Source organism: Myxine glutinosa, chromosome 1, assembly GCF_964187855.1.
Source record: "Myxine glutinosa chromosome 1, kmMyxGlut1.1, whole genome shotgun sequence".
Classification (NCBI taxonomy): Eukaryota; Metazoa; Chordata; class Myxini; order Myxiniformes; family Myxinidae; genus Myxine; species Myxine glutinosa.
In genome coordinates, this window is record NC_136261.1 from 287751515 (window position 1) to 287765792 (window position 14278).

At 41.5% G+C, this 14278-nt stretch overlaps 1 protein-coding gene across 3 annotated transcripts in view; it reads right to left on the reverse strand.

Annotated features, from left to right (window-relative positions):
• Window positions 1-118, reverse strand: part of LOC137438712 (neuronal cell adhesion molecule) — a 509305-nt gene extending 509187 nt beyond the window's left edge. For 2 of the 3 annotated variants that reach the window (XM_068134010.2, XM_078767193.1), the window contains exon 1: window positions 6-33. The gene's annotated coding sequence lies outside the window, so the exon portion shown is untranslated. Of the gene's footprint in view, window positions 1-5 lie in introns of all 3 variants that reach the window. The other variant, XM_068134001.2, reaches the window with a different exon arrangement.
• Between the last annotated feature and the right edge of the window lie 14160 nt (window positions 119-14278).

Below are 14278 nucleotides of genomic sequence, written 5' to 3' on the forward strand. Positions count from 1 at the left end.
CATACCTTTTGTACCACTTGGATGGACCGACGCCCCCGCATTGACGTGAGTATAGATCCAAGGGCTTTTGCACAAATGTGTACCTGGAACACACCTGGATACAAGGAGACGCCTCGACCACGCCCACACGTTTCTCTTTACGTATAAACAGCCAACGGCTGTTTACCGGTGTTAGCACCTGGCAGAAGTAAGCCAATGGGATCAAAACAATGATCAACCTTCTGTTAGAGTCCGTTTGGCTTGTAGAGTTCGATGGGGCTTCTCAACCGAATTATTTATTTTTTTGGGAATCGTTCAGTATAACCCGAGTAAGCCCTCATGAGACGAGTGTTTGAATAATTTAGTAACTCCTTGCGTGTTCCTTCACGTATGTATCTCATGCAAATACATTGAGCAAACCATTAACCTTGTGATGATGATACAATTCCACCAAGTTTCGGCCGAATCATTCAACAACTTTTTGAGATATCGTGCTATACTGCATATCGTTTTTGGTCAATAATGGTTTTGGTGCACCTGTCAATAAGGAAGAATCACTTTAAATTTTTAATTAAACGTAGTATCCAGATCCAGACCTTCACCAAAATCGAATCAATTCGTCCTTGCTGGATACCCAACCTGTCCACTAAGGTTCGTCCAAATAAGTCAACAACCTTTTGAGATATTGTGCTATATATCTCAAATCGTTATTGGCCGATTGGCCGATATCAATATGTGCTATATATCGTTATTGGCCCGTTCTGTCAATAATGGAGAATCACATTGAAAAACAAAATGTAGTATCCAGATCCGGACCTTCACCAAAATCGAATCAATTCGTCCTTGTTACATACCCAACCTGTCCACCAAGTTTTGGCCGAATCATTCAACAACTTTTTGAGATATCGTGCTATACTGCATATCGTTTTTGGTCAATAATGGTTTTGGTGCACCTGTCAATAATGAAGAATCACTTTAAAATAAAATAAAAATGCAGTATCCAGATCCGGACCTTCACCAAAATCGAATCAATTCGTCCTTGTCACATACCCAACCTGTCCACCAAGTTTCAGCGGAATCATTCAACAACTTTTTGAGATATCGTGCTATACTGCATATCGTTTTTGGTCAATAATGGTTTTGGTGCACCTGTCAATAATGAAGAATCACTTTAAAATAAAATAAAACGAAGTATCCAGATCCAGACCTTCACCAAAATCGAATCAATTCGTCCTTGCAAGATACCCAACCTGTCCACGAAGGTTCGTCCAAATCATTCAACAACTTTTTGAGATATTGTGCTATATATCGTTATTGGCCCGATCTGTCAATAATGAAGAATCACTTTGAAAATTAAAAAAAAATGTTGTATCCAGATCCGGACCTTCACCAAAATCGAATCAATTCGTCCTTGCCAAATACCCAACCTGTCCACGAAGGTTCGTCCAAATCATTCAACAACTTTTTGGAATATTGTGCTATATATAGTTATTGGCCCGATCTGTCAATAATGAAGAATAACTTTGAAAATAAAAAAATAATGTATTATCCAAAAACGGATCTTCACCAAAATTGAATCAATTCGTCCTTGTCACATACCCAACCTGTCCACGAAGGTTCGTCCAAATCATTCAACAACCTTTTGAGATATTGTCCTATATATCGTTATTGGCCCGATCTGTCAATAATGAAGAATCACTTTGAAAATTAAAAACAAATGTCGTATCCAGATCCCGATCTTCACCAAAATCGAATCAATTCGTCCTTGCCACATACCAAACCTGTCCACCAATGTTCGTCCAAATAAGTCAACAACATTTTGAGATATTGTGCTATACAGAACATCGTTTTTGGCCCAGTCTGTCAATAATGAAGAATCGTTTTGAAAGTTAAAAAAAATGTAGTATCCAGAAACGGATCTTCATCAAAATCGTTTCAATCCGTCCTTGCTACATACCCAACCTGTCCACCAAGGTTCGTCCAAATCCATCAACAAATGTTTGAGCTTTTGTGCTATATATCGTTATTGGCCCGTTCTGTCAATAATGGAGAATCACATTGAAAATTAAAAAAAATGTAGTATCCAGAAACGGATCAGTATTTGCACCTTTTTATGTAATGCAGTGATATTGACCGATTTCAAAACAGATGAAAGATGACGTAAGGCAAATGATAGGGTGAAGCGGGCAGAAAGATGATTTGCAAGAGCAGCAGAGCAGGTTTTTAAGACACGTGACCAACTTTTGTACAAACAGGAAAACGCAGAATCAGGTGACATTTCCTTCATGACCTACAAACATCCTCAGGCCTAAGGTGCTTTAATCTAAAGTCGAGGTGTGTGTGTGTGTGTGTGTGTGTGTGTGTGTGTGTGTGTGTGTGTGTGTGTGTGTGTGTGTGTGTGTGTGTGTGTGTGTGTGTTTGTGTGTGTGTGTGTGTGTGTGTGTGTCAAAGCAGCAGGTGCGGAAGTAACGTTGATGTGCATTGATCTTTCATTTTTGTTCCTCGTGCAAGAATGAAAAATGTTATTTCATCTCCGGTAAAGGTCATAAACCTGTAGTTGAAAAGGCAATCAATATATTTTCATACCTGACAAAATGAACCTGCTGACATGCTGTATATTACGGATATAAAGAAAGCCATTATCAGATTATATTAAAATGTTGGGTCATTGAGCACGTGGCCTAGCAGAATACAGGAATAAAAATTTTTTTAAAGTCAAAATTGTTTTTGAATATATATATATATATATATATATATATATACGTATATATATATATATATATATATATATATATATATATATATATATATATATATATATATATATATATATATATATCTACTATACAAGAGAGATGTCTGTCTGTGTGTGTGTCTGTCTGTCTGTTTGTGTCGCCATTTTTCTCAGAGATGGCTGAACGGATCTTCGTCAAACTCTAAGAGGTTCGTCAGTGAGTGCCTGGGAGTGTTGTTAGGCAAAAAAAAAAAAAAAAATGAAAAAAAGATCGTTTTTTTGGAGTTAAAAAAAAACAAAAACTTGATAGTGCTTAAGACTTTTAAAATTAATGATAGTTATATACAAGTGCACATTCGCATTAATAAATACAAAACAATCACCAGACATTTGAAAACAAATAAATCAAACAATTCCGGAAGTGTACGAAGTTGGTAGTACGGCTTCTTCTCCTTCCTGAGCTGCATCACACTTAGAAACGGTGTGAACGCCGCATTCACCAGCATACAGTCACGTGAAAAAGTAAGTACACCCCATGTAAAGTTTAGACTTTTTAAACATATTTCAACATACAGCTATTTGATCTTCATTTCAACAATATTGATAGATAAAGGTGATATAATATAACAAATATAATGAAACATTTACATTTTGTAGTCCATTGTATAATTTTAAAACACATAAATGCAAATTTCGCATGTGGAAAAAGTAAGTACACCCTTGGCTCTAACAGGTGGTATTGCCCCCTTTGGCAGAAACAACCTCAAGTAGGCGTTTCTTATAACTGTCTATCAGTCTCTGACATCGACTGGGAGAAATTTTTGCCCACTCCTCCATGCAGAATTCTTTCAGCTGTGCAATGTCTGAGGCGTTTCTTGCATGCACAGCTCGTTTCAAATCCCCCCACAACATCTCGATGGGATTTAGATCCGGGTTTTGACTTGGCCATTCCAGAACCCTCCATTTCTTTCTTTTCAGCCATTCCTTGGTGGATTTACTGGTATGTTTAGGGTCATTGTCAAGTTGCAAGGTCCACCTTCGGTTGAGCTTCAACTTTCCGACAGATGGCCTCACATTATCCTCAAGCACCCTCTGGTACAATGAAGAATTCATCGTGGATTCTATGATGGTGAGCTGCCCAGGCCCTGATGCAGCAAAGCTGCCCCAAACCATAATATTTCCACCACCATGCTTTACAGTTGGTATCAGGTTCTTGTGGTCAAATGCTGTCCTTGGTTTTCGCCAAAGATGTCTTCTGGTACTGTGGCCAAATAGCTCTACCTTTAACTCATCTGTCCAGAACACATTGTTCCAGAAGTGCTGGTCTTTGCCTAGGTGTTCATTGGCAAACTTTAGTCTTGCCCTGATGTTCTTTCTGGACAGCAAAGGTTTCCTCCTGGCACACCTCCCATATAGATCAAATTTGTGCAGCCTCTTTCTAATGGTAGACTCGTGCACTTTGACATCAACAGTGGCAAGAGCTACCTGTAGGTCCCGTGATGACAATCTGGGGTTCTTAGAGACTTCTTTCAGCATCTTGCGGTCTGCTCTCGGGCTGAACTTGCTGGGGCGGCATGGCCTGAACAAGTTGGTAGTTGTTTGGAATCTTCTCCACTTGTAGATGATCTTCCGGACAGTCAAATGATTGATTTCAAATTGTTTGGAGATCTTTTTAATTCCCTTCCCAGACTCGTAGGCATCTATAACCTTCTTTGTGAAGGCCTCACAGAGCTCTTTTGATCTAAGCATGGTGATGCTACACACTTCAACAACAAAGAGCAAACCAAACTAAATGTCTGAGGTTTAAATAAGACAGGTTCCTCCAAGATCCTCTCTGACGATGTTCTAATCATTTGCACCTGAGCTGGTGCACCTGATTCTAATTTTAGGTATTTGAATTGGTGATAAATGTAGTGGTGTACTTACTTTTTCCACATGCGGAATTTGCATTTATGTTTATTTAAATTATACAATGGACTACAAAATGTAAATGTTTCATGATATTTGTTATATTATATCACCTTTATCTATCAATATTGTTGAAATGAAGATCAAATAGCTGTATGTTGAAATATGTTGAAAACGTCAAAACTTTACATGGGGTGTTCTTACTTTTTCACGTGACTGTATATCGTTTTCGCCCCATCTCCCAATGATGAAGATGCACTTAAGAAATTCTCTTATCCGGATCCAGATCTTCACCAAAATCGAATCGTTTCGTCCTTGTCACACACCCAACCTCTCTGCCAAGTTTCGTCCAAATCCGTCCACCACATTTTGAGATATCCTGCTATGTATCGTTTTTGGCCCGATCTGCCAATGGTGAAGAATCACATAATAATTAAATAATTCTCGTTTCCGAATCAATATTTTGATCTTCACCGAAATCAAATCGTTTTGTCCTCCTCATATACCCAATCTGTCCACCAAGTTTCGTCCGAATCCATCCATAAGTTTTGGGAATATTGTGCTGTGTATCGGTTTATACCAGCAGCCGTGTGAATTATACTAGCCGGATCCGGATTCGAAGTTTCAGCAAAATTGAATAAATCTTTCCTCATCACATACGCAACCTCTCCGACAAGTTTCGTCCGAATCTGTCCACAACTTTGAGATATCTTGTTCACAGACAGACAGACAGGTGAAACAACCTCCATCCACCTTCGGTGTCGGAGGTAAAGAGAGAGGAGTGGAGGATGAAGTCATCTGCATTGAAGAGGATTGGAAGAGATCGGGTTAATGGGGATAGAAAGGTTTGTGGGTATGGATGGGGGTGATATAACATGGTGGTGCACCATTTCCTTGAAGCCCTGGTGGAAAGAGTGAAATTGAGAATATCTCTGGAAGGCAGTTCCACAAATGGGAACAAAGAGCAGGTGGATCTTTTCCATGAAATTGAAGCTCATTCTATTTATGTGAAAAAATGCCGATTGAAGCTGCACTACTGAAGAAACATTGGCAGGAAAGACGACGCAAACTCTTTGGAGAGGGAGTTCATAAGATGAGGTGTTTTTTAACATCGCCCTCCAACACCATCACCATAATTCAGGGAGCCAACTGGACCAGATCAAATTTGAAGGAGGGAATATGCTAGTAGGGATTTATGAAGAAAAACAATTACAGAAGAATATTCTCTTTTCATGAAAATATATCCATCCGACGTGCAATAACAAGCCAATTTCCATGAGATGCAACAATCAAGGTAAACAGGTCATTCCAGTGTCTTTAAAAAAAACTTCAATGCCAGGGGCACAATCGCAGCCAAAAGGGCACAACCCACCTGCAATGAAACTGATCATGGGAACAGGGTTTTCGGAAGTCAAGGAAGATATGTCTATCTACCTGCTAATTTTTCCATACCAACTATTTCCCAGTCCATGTACAGCAGAGGGAGAAGTTCTTGATGCAAAAGGATAAACATATGAGAGGTATTTGCTGCTTTATGGGAGAGGAAACAGCAGACCCATACTATGATATCAGGGCAAAGAAGCAATTGGATGATTAATACCACTGGCTTATGGCCCAAATCATCTTGTTGATACTGATTGGAGCATTTTTATTTAAATATACAGTGTCGATAACAAGGAGGCACAAATTGATAAATACTATAATACAACACAACAACAACATGCATTTTAAGGCCATTTTCCCTGCTGGAGCGAAGCCTTGCGGTCGCCATGACAATCTTCTCCATTTTGCCCTATTTTCTGCATCTCCCCTTGTTAACCCCCTTGCCCGCATTTCTTCTTCCACCATCTTTAGCCAAGCCTTTCTCGGTCTTCCCCGTCCTCTACTTCATTCTACATTCATTTCCATCACTCTTCTCAACCAGTCACTTACATCCTTCCTCAACACATGACCAAACCATCTCAACCTGTTCCTCTTCACAGCATCAATCACAGGCTCTATTCACATCATCTTTCGCAATTCATCATTTGTCTTACTCTCTCTCAACGATACTCCGCACATCCGCCGAACCATTCGCATTTCCACCCTTTCCAGCCTTCGTTGCTGCTCTACGTTCATTACCCATGTCTCGCTCCCATAAATCATAACACTTCTCACACATGCAGCATACACCTTTGCCTTCAGCTTCAACGACACTCCCCTCCTCATCAGCACGCCACTCAGTTCCCGAAACTTATTCCATGCACATCTCACTCCAGCAACTGTTGCCGAGTCTGATCCACCTTCTCCATTCAGCAGTTGATAAATATCAGTTGATAAATAATATAATACTTTACTTTTTTTTTTTTATGCAACCTGAAATAAAGCACACTTCAGGCTATATCCATGAAATCGAATCTGCTGCTTTTTTGTATACATAGTCGAGGCTCATGGAAAAGATAGCTAGTACTGTACTGAAAGGAGCAGGAGGCAAGAGGACAAAAGGAACAGTAGAGAGAGGGGGAAAACACCAATTGCATAGTTGAAGGCGAAGATAGAGGGGCACTTGGGACAAACAATGGGTGTGGGGAGGAATGGGGGGGCAGGAGAGTATGCATGGGGTGGACAACATAGACACAGAAGGGAACTATTATGAGGGAAAACTGGAAATTTGGAAGGAAGAGGGATTGGAGTGGACTGAGATTGGAGTGGACACACCATAGCACTGAGACAAAATGATGGTAATCAAGTGTTGCTTTATGTTACATAACCAAGCAGCATTACGGTATGCAAATTACTATTTAAAAAAACAGCGTTATATAAATTTTTAACCGCCCCACATGCCTAGTAGGCAATCTGTGGCCATGTGACGAATCAGCTCGTTCTGATATAACTGTGGGAGGGAGACATGGATAAGAGGTGTCGAGTTAATTTTAATAGCGCATTAAATGTGTGTTTCCAAATCACGCTGTTTATCTTTTAAGAGTGCTTTAAATACACGTTTCCCAATTGGGCTGTTACCGGATTTTGTCGCAGGTTGTGACCACAATGCGGTCGTTCTTGTTTTACTCTGTCTGCGTGCCTGACAGTCAAACAAAATTGAAATCATTCAAAATAGGAAGCTTACGGTTTTTAAGGACGTTATAAAGGACACAAAAAGCAGGCATGTAGCAGCATGTCCAGAGTAGAGTGTCCAGGTCTGAATCCAAATTGATGATCGGAGATCAAGCCATTGGAGAAGAGGAAGGATTTGATATCCGAAGCAATGATGGATTCCATGACTTTGCTGATAATTGGGAGCAGGCTGATTGGTCTGTAGTTGCTGGGATCTGTTTTTGTATAACGTGTTAACTAATATAACGTGTTAGACTCCGTTAGAGTGATGTAATCGACATTGGGTCAACGGCAGTAAAACGGCAGTAAATTCCGGAATTTATTTACCCGACTTTAAATCCTTTTATTTAAATTGAATTATATACAGTACTTGAACACTGTATAACACAAATCGCTTCTTGTCACTTTCAAAACCCTCCAGTTTTGTAGTACTTGGGCATGTTGTTGTTGTTGTTACCTTCGCCAGAGGAGAGGGTATTGCATTTGAGTCCGTTTGTTTGGCTGTTTGTCCACACAGAATAAATATGATTTTCTCTGCAACCGTTGGTCCGATCGACATTAAATTTTCACCATATGTGCAACTCCACCTGTATAATTTTTGAATGATAATTATGACGTCATAGGTCACGTGTTTCGGCCGCCATCTTGGAAAAACCGAAAAACGTTGAACCTCGATATCTCCGAAATCACTGAATAGAAAAAATTGAGACAGGGCTCATTGTAAAGAACTCTCCATGGGGAATAAAATATGTTAATGAGGGTGTCATGGGTGCCTCCATTATGACGTCATAATTCGACAAGCACAAAACTTCATTCTATCAAGATGAAATTTATTGAGGGTCATGTAGGCATAAATTGGTTTGGAAAAAAAAATGATGATGACGTCATCGGTCACGTGGTTCGGCCGCCATGTTGGAAAAACCGAAAAACTTTGCACCTCGATATCTCTGAAAGCGCTGAATCGAAAAAAATAGAGACATGGCTCATTGGAAAGAACTCTCCATGGGGAATAACATATGTTAATGATGATGTCATAGGTGCTCCATTATGATGTCATAATTCGACAAGTACAAAACTTCATCCGATCAAGATGAAATTTCTTGAACGTCATGTAAGCATAAATTGGTGGACAAAAAAAAAATGATGATGACATCATCGATCACGTGGTTCAGCCGCCATATTTGTTTTAACACAAAAGCCTTAAAAACCACTGAAAATACATCCCGGCGAGGGTTTGTAATCTATGATTGCTCTTTTTCTTGTTTTTATTGTTGTACAGCCCTGAACAGTTCTCTCGAACAAGCCTGCGGCATGGAGCCAATTCCCCGCCCACCCCCCCCCCCGCCTTCCCATGCCTCCTCCCCCCCCCCCCCCCCACCTCCTCCCTTCCCCCCCCCACCCCACCCCCCACATATCTCCCGATGTGCCTGTTCTCTGATGGTGTACATGTGTGCTTCCCTTTCTTTCCCCATCTTGTCTCCAACTCCCTTTATTGTATATTTTGTGTCTGTTGTTTTTTTTTGGTGATTTATGTTAGCTCTTACACGAGCCTCAATCTTGAATACAAAAAACAAACAAATCTGCACTGCATGAACCAGAGATCCCCCTGACAAATCCAGGCAGCAGGGAAGAATGGGGAAGATTTTGCCACTGGCTTGCGCTGGGGATACAACCACAGCGAAGAGGCGTCCCCGGTAGTTGCTCTTGGACATGCTAAATAAGGTGGTGTATACGGGTGATGTACTAGTACAAGACTGCTTCAATAGCGGTAGACTTCCAGAATTATTTTTAACGATCTTCAAAATCACTGTTTTATTAAAATCGAAGCATATACTTGAACTCTGCACAGCACAGTGTATTGTGTTCTATGAATGAACTCTCTAATTAGTCACTTTATTGTTCTCACCAAGAAGAATATCTACCAGGTTTATCCCTCCACAATCAAATCATCCCAGCTTTCAATCGCGGAACACAAATCGAGCAGCAGGATTTTCAATTTATAAATTATTTTTCTTTTTCACACCTGGCAAAAGGCAGCAGTTTGAAAATAAATTCCACCTCGAATATGTTTGTTAAAATAATGCCACCCGAGGAGATTGAGAAAATTCAAACCGATAGTAAGAAGGCTTGTTTGAGGTAGTTTTCATCCTACCTGTTGCTTCTAATACTGCTGACATGAAACCATCATGATCACAGGTGTGTTATTCCTTTTGCCTCGTCTGGAACTGTTTTCATTGGCGTCCTCTGCTAAAGATGAAAACATACTTATGCAAATGAACCACCTTGTTATTGGAATTATATTACACATTTGTGTGATACATGGCGAGATTGCTTTACACTGGAACACCTAATTACAATTAATAAGTTGAGAATCATCATTCCTCCTGGACAAGTACAAAAGAATAATTTCCAAACACATTTCAACCAAACTGAAAGCAATTTGTACATTAAGTTATCACCATCAGCACACGGTCCCACTTGGGATTGTAATGCAAGGGAAAGGTGGTTTGAATTTAAACCTGCCGCCCTCAATTATGCCTCGGCTAATTTTAAACAACTTTGCTGGGACTTCAGCTGCAAAATCCATCTCTATATTATGGAACGAATTTAGCAAACCACAGCTGTGAAAGTCCTCATCAAGGCTGAAAGAGTAAGGCCTCATCTACCACACCTTTCATGCCAATGATTTGACAATGATGTCGTCAAAAATCTGACAATGATGACAATTTCATGCCAATGATGGTCAACATTGCCGACACTATTTTGGATATCGTGAAGGTCCAAAAAGAACCACCTTTAGAGGCCATTTTCCCCCGCACAGCAGGGGTTGGTCCTTTTTCGGGCACCGTGGTCCCCTTTTTGAAGCAATGTTTTATGGTCCGGATGCTCTTCCTGCCGCCAACCCTGTTAGTCGCCTATTGCAACATCCAGGGAATTACCAGTGAGCTGGTACTCAATTTTCCGACCTCAGAAGGATGACAGGCTGAGTCAACCCCCCTGGCGTTAGTTCAGCGATCGACCGGGATTCGAACCCAGGATCCTGGGATCCCAAGCCGCACCATAACCGCTAAGCCAACACCAGGAGTCCAAGCATTTACAAATGTCTGTAAAAATGTAAAGTACATTTTCTACTATCTCCACCATATTACTGATGTGAGAGAAATCTAAGAGAATTTCATCAGATCTCGAGAATTTCCTGCAAGGGCAACAACTGAGATTTTGGAACACCTGGAATGTGAATTAGAGTGGTTCAAATTTTACCTGCTCTTTTTCCCCCTCCAATCTAAGCTTAAATATTGTTCAAATTTGATCAGGACTTTGCTTTATTAAATGTGTATATAACCATGACAGGTAATGATCACCCTACTGTGCAGCCAATCGTCTGTAGGTTTCATTAGGCTTGATTGTTTTTTGTTTTAATCAGAAAATTTTATTTTATAGGAATAATTAATAGTGTAGCAGCATAGCAAACCTGTTGTGCATTTTGTGATACAAGCACCAAATTTGGCACAAATGTACATTAATATGTTGCGAACATTTTCAGATATTGGGCCACTTGAAATTCCGTAATTTTTTTTTTCAAATTTTTTCAAATTTCGTAATTTCAAATTTTTCGGGTGACACCGTCACAATTTCGGTCTTTGAGGCCGGCCGATATAGTGGGGCGGCTTAGCCCAAATATTCAAAAGAATTGTGCATTTTGTGATACAAGCACCAAATTTGGCACAAATGTACATTAATATGTTGCGAACATTGTGTGGTCAGCAATGAAGACGAGAGTCTGAATTACATGTATGCAAAAGACCTTGTGAACCAGTGAAGCAAATACACGGGTAAGCATGAATTAAATCTAGGGCATGATATAAATTCCATGATGTTTACCTCTACACTCAATGGTGGAAGGAGGTAATGTTTTGATCCCAGCTTGTCTGTATGTCTGTTTGTCTGTTAGTCCACAAAATTCCAGACAAAGCTTGTAGTAGTGGTAGTTGTAGTGGTAGTGGTGATAACAGAAATTGTTATATAGAACTGAACTTATATTATTATTATATGCAGAAAATAACTTCATTTCTATATGCCCTGCAGTGGACAGGTTAATTGGTTTATGCACTGAAGGGGTCACCCTGGTGTGCACTGCTGTGTTCTGCCTCACTGAGTTGTTCAGGTATGATGTACTCAGCACAAGCTTCCGGTCGGCCCGGAGGTGGGGGTGCGGGGCCTGTCACGGAACGTCAAAACAAACGGCCTGCCGGGGCCGCCCAAAAGTCGGGCGTGAGGGGCGCGTCCACTAATGGAACGCCTCTCGCTTCCCAGATCGAGGGCCACGTGGTCAGGAGAACCTCGTCCCTTCCGGTCACACTTTGCCTATCGGCCGGCCTCGAAGACCGAAATTGTGACGGTGTCACCCGAAAAATTTGAAATTACGAAATTTGAAAAAATTTGAAAAAAAAATTACGGAATTTCAAGTGGCCCAATATCTGAAAATGTTCGCAACATATTAATGTACATTTGTGCCAAATTTGGTGCTTGTATCACAAAATGCACAATTCTTTTGAATATTTGGGCTAAGCCGCCCCACTATAACCACTGTTTTTTTTTTTTTTTTTTTTTTTTTTTTTTTTTTTTTTTTTTTTTTTTTTTTTTTTTTTTTTTTTTTTTTTTTTTTTTGTTTGTTTGTTTGTTTGTTTGTTTGTATACAAGATCGAGGCTCGTGAAAGAGCGAACATTAATCACACAGAAAGACAAACCGACACATAAAACATATAACATCGGGAGCGGTAGACAAGATGGGGAGAGAGGGGGAAGGACACAAACACAACATTTGAGAGCAGGGACCGAGAGACATGGAGACATTGAGAGATCTGAGAGAGGGCGAGGGCTTTGGGGGGGGGGGCATGGGAAGGGGGCAGTGGGAGAGGTATAAAACATATGGACACTGCCAGGACTTCCAGGAAAGAAGTTGGAATTTCAAACAAGGTGGATCTGGGGTGAATTAGCGGGGGTAGAAAAGATCAAGGTTTTGGATGGGGGAAGATAAGAGATGGTGGTGAACAGCTGTTTTAAAGACCTGGAGGGAGGAGTGGGATTGAAGGGAGTGAGGGAGTTTGTTCCAGAGGTGGGAGAAAAGAGGAATGAAAGAGTGAAGGTGAGCAGAGAGCCGAGATTTCGGCAGTTTAACCATCAGAGGGTTGCTGGCAGATTTTGTGCGACCTGTAGGAATATTTGGGGGACAGAGCACAGAGAGAGCTGGGGGTGCAAGGCCGGAGAGGAGTCGGTAGAAGACAGAAAGACCACCTACCTGCCTGCGGTGAGTGAGTGAAAGGCCCTCAGAGATAGCTTCATCGCGGGAGAGTCCAATAATTCTGAAAGCTTTGGTTTCAACAGCGTGAAGCCGAGCTAGGTGTGAGGCAGGAGCACCGGCCCATAGGGGAGAACAGTATTCCATTGAGCTGCGGATGAAAGCCTTGTATGTGGTGAGGAGCTCAGGTGTGCCGAGGAAGGACTTCGCACGACGGAGGATGCCCAGTCGGCGACTGGCTTTGGAGGCCAGCTTGGAAATGTGGTTTTCCCAAGAAAGATCATGGCAGATAGTGAGACCCAAAATCTTGAGCGACAGAACTTCTTGGAGAGGATTGTTGAGAAAGTAGATGGGAGGGTTGTCCAGTCGATCTTTTCGGAGAGACATAGTAAGAGTGTGAGATTTGTCAGGATTGAAAGACATGTTCCACTTGTTTGACCAGTCTGTGATTTTGTCCAGGTCTTCAGAGAGTGAGGAGGCAGCAGACTGCCGATCTGAGGGAAGAGGAATGGAGCGGCAGAGAGTGGAGTCATCAGCAAAGAGATAGAGAGGATTTTCGAGAGAGTCAGAGAGATCATTGATGAAGACCAGAAAAAGCACGGGGCCCAGAACACTGCCTTGGGGAACTCCAGCCTGAACAGGAAGAGGAGATGAGAGAAACCCATTCAGGGCCACACGTTGACGACGACTAGAGAGGAAGTCCGCCAGCCATGCGTGGAGATTTCCATGGATACCAAAGGAGGAGAGTTTGGTGAGCAGAGCGGGGTGCCAGACCGTGTCGAAGGCACGTGATATGTCGAGGGAGAATGCTCTAATTTCCTGTTTGGCATTGAGGACCTCCATCCATTGTTGAGACAGCAGAAGCAGCATGTCCAGAGTAGAGTGACCTGGTCTGAAACCAAATTGATGATCAGAGATCAAGCCATTGGAGAAGAGGAAAGATTTCATATCCGAAGCAATGATGGATTCCATGACTTTGCTGATAATTGGGAGAAGGCTGATTGGTCTGTAGTTGCTAGGATCTGTTTTTGCACCTTTTTTGTGCAAAGCGGTGATGTTGGCTGATTTCCAAGCAGATGGCAGTTGACCTTGAGCAAAAGAGAGGGTGAAGAGAACAGAGAGAGGGTGAGATAGAGCAGCAGAGCAGGATTTTAGGACCCGTGGGCTGATGCCGTCGGGTCCAGTTGCAGAATCAGAGTCGAGGGTTGACAGAAACTTTTCCACCTTGTCAGGAGGAAAGGACACGGAGTCCAGGAGCAGCAGGG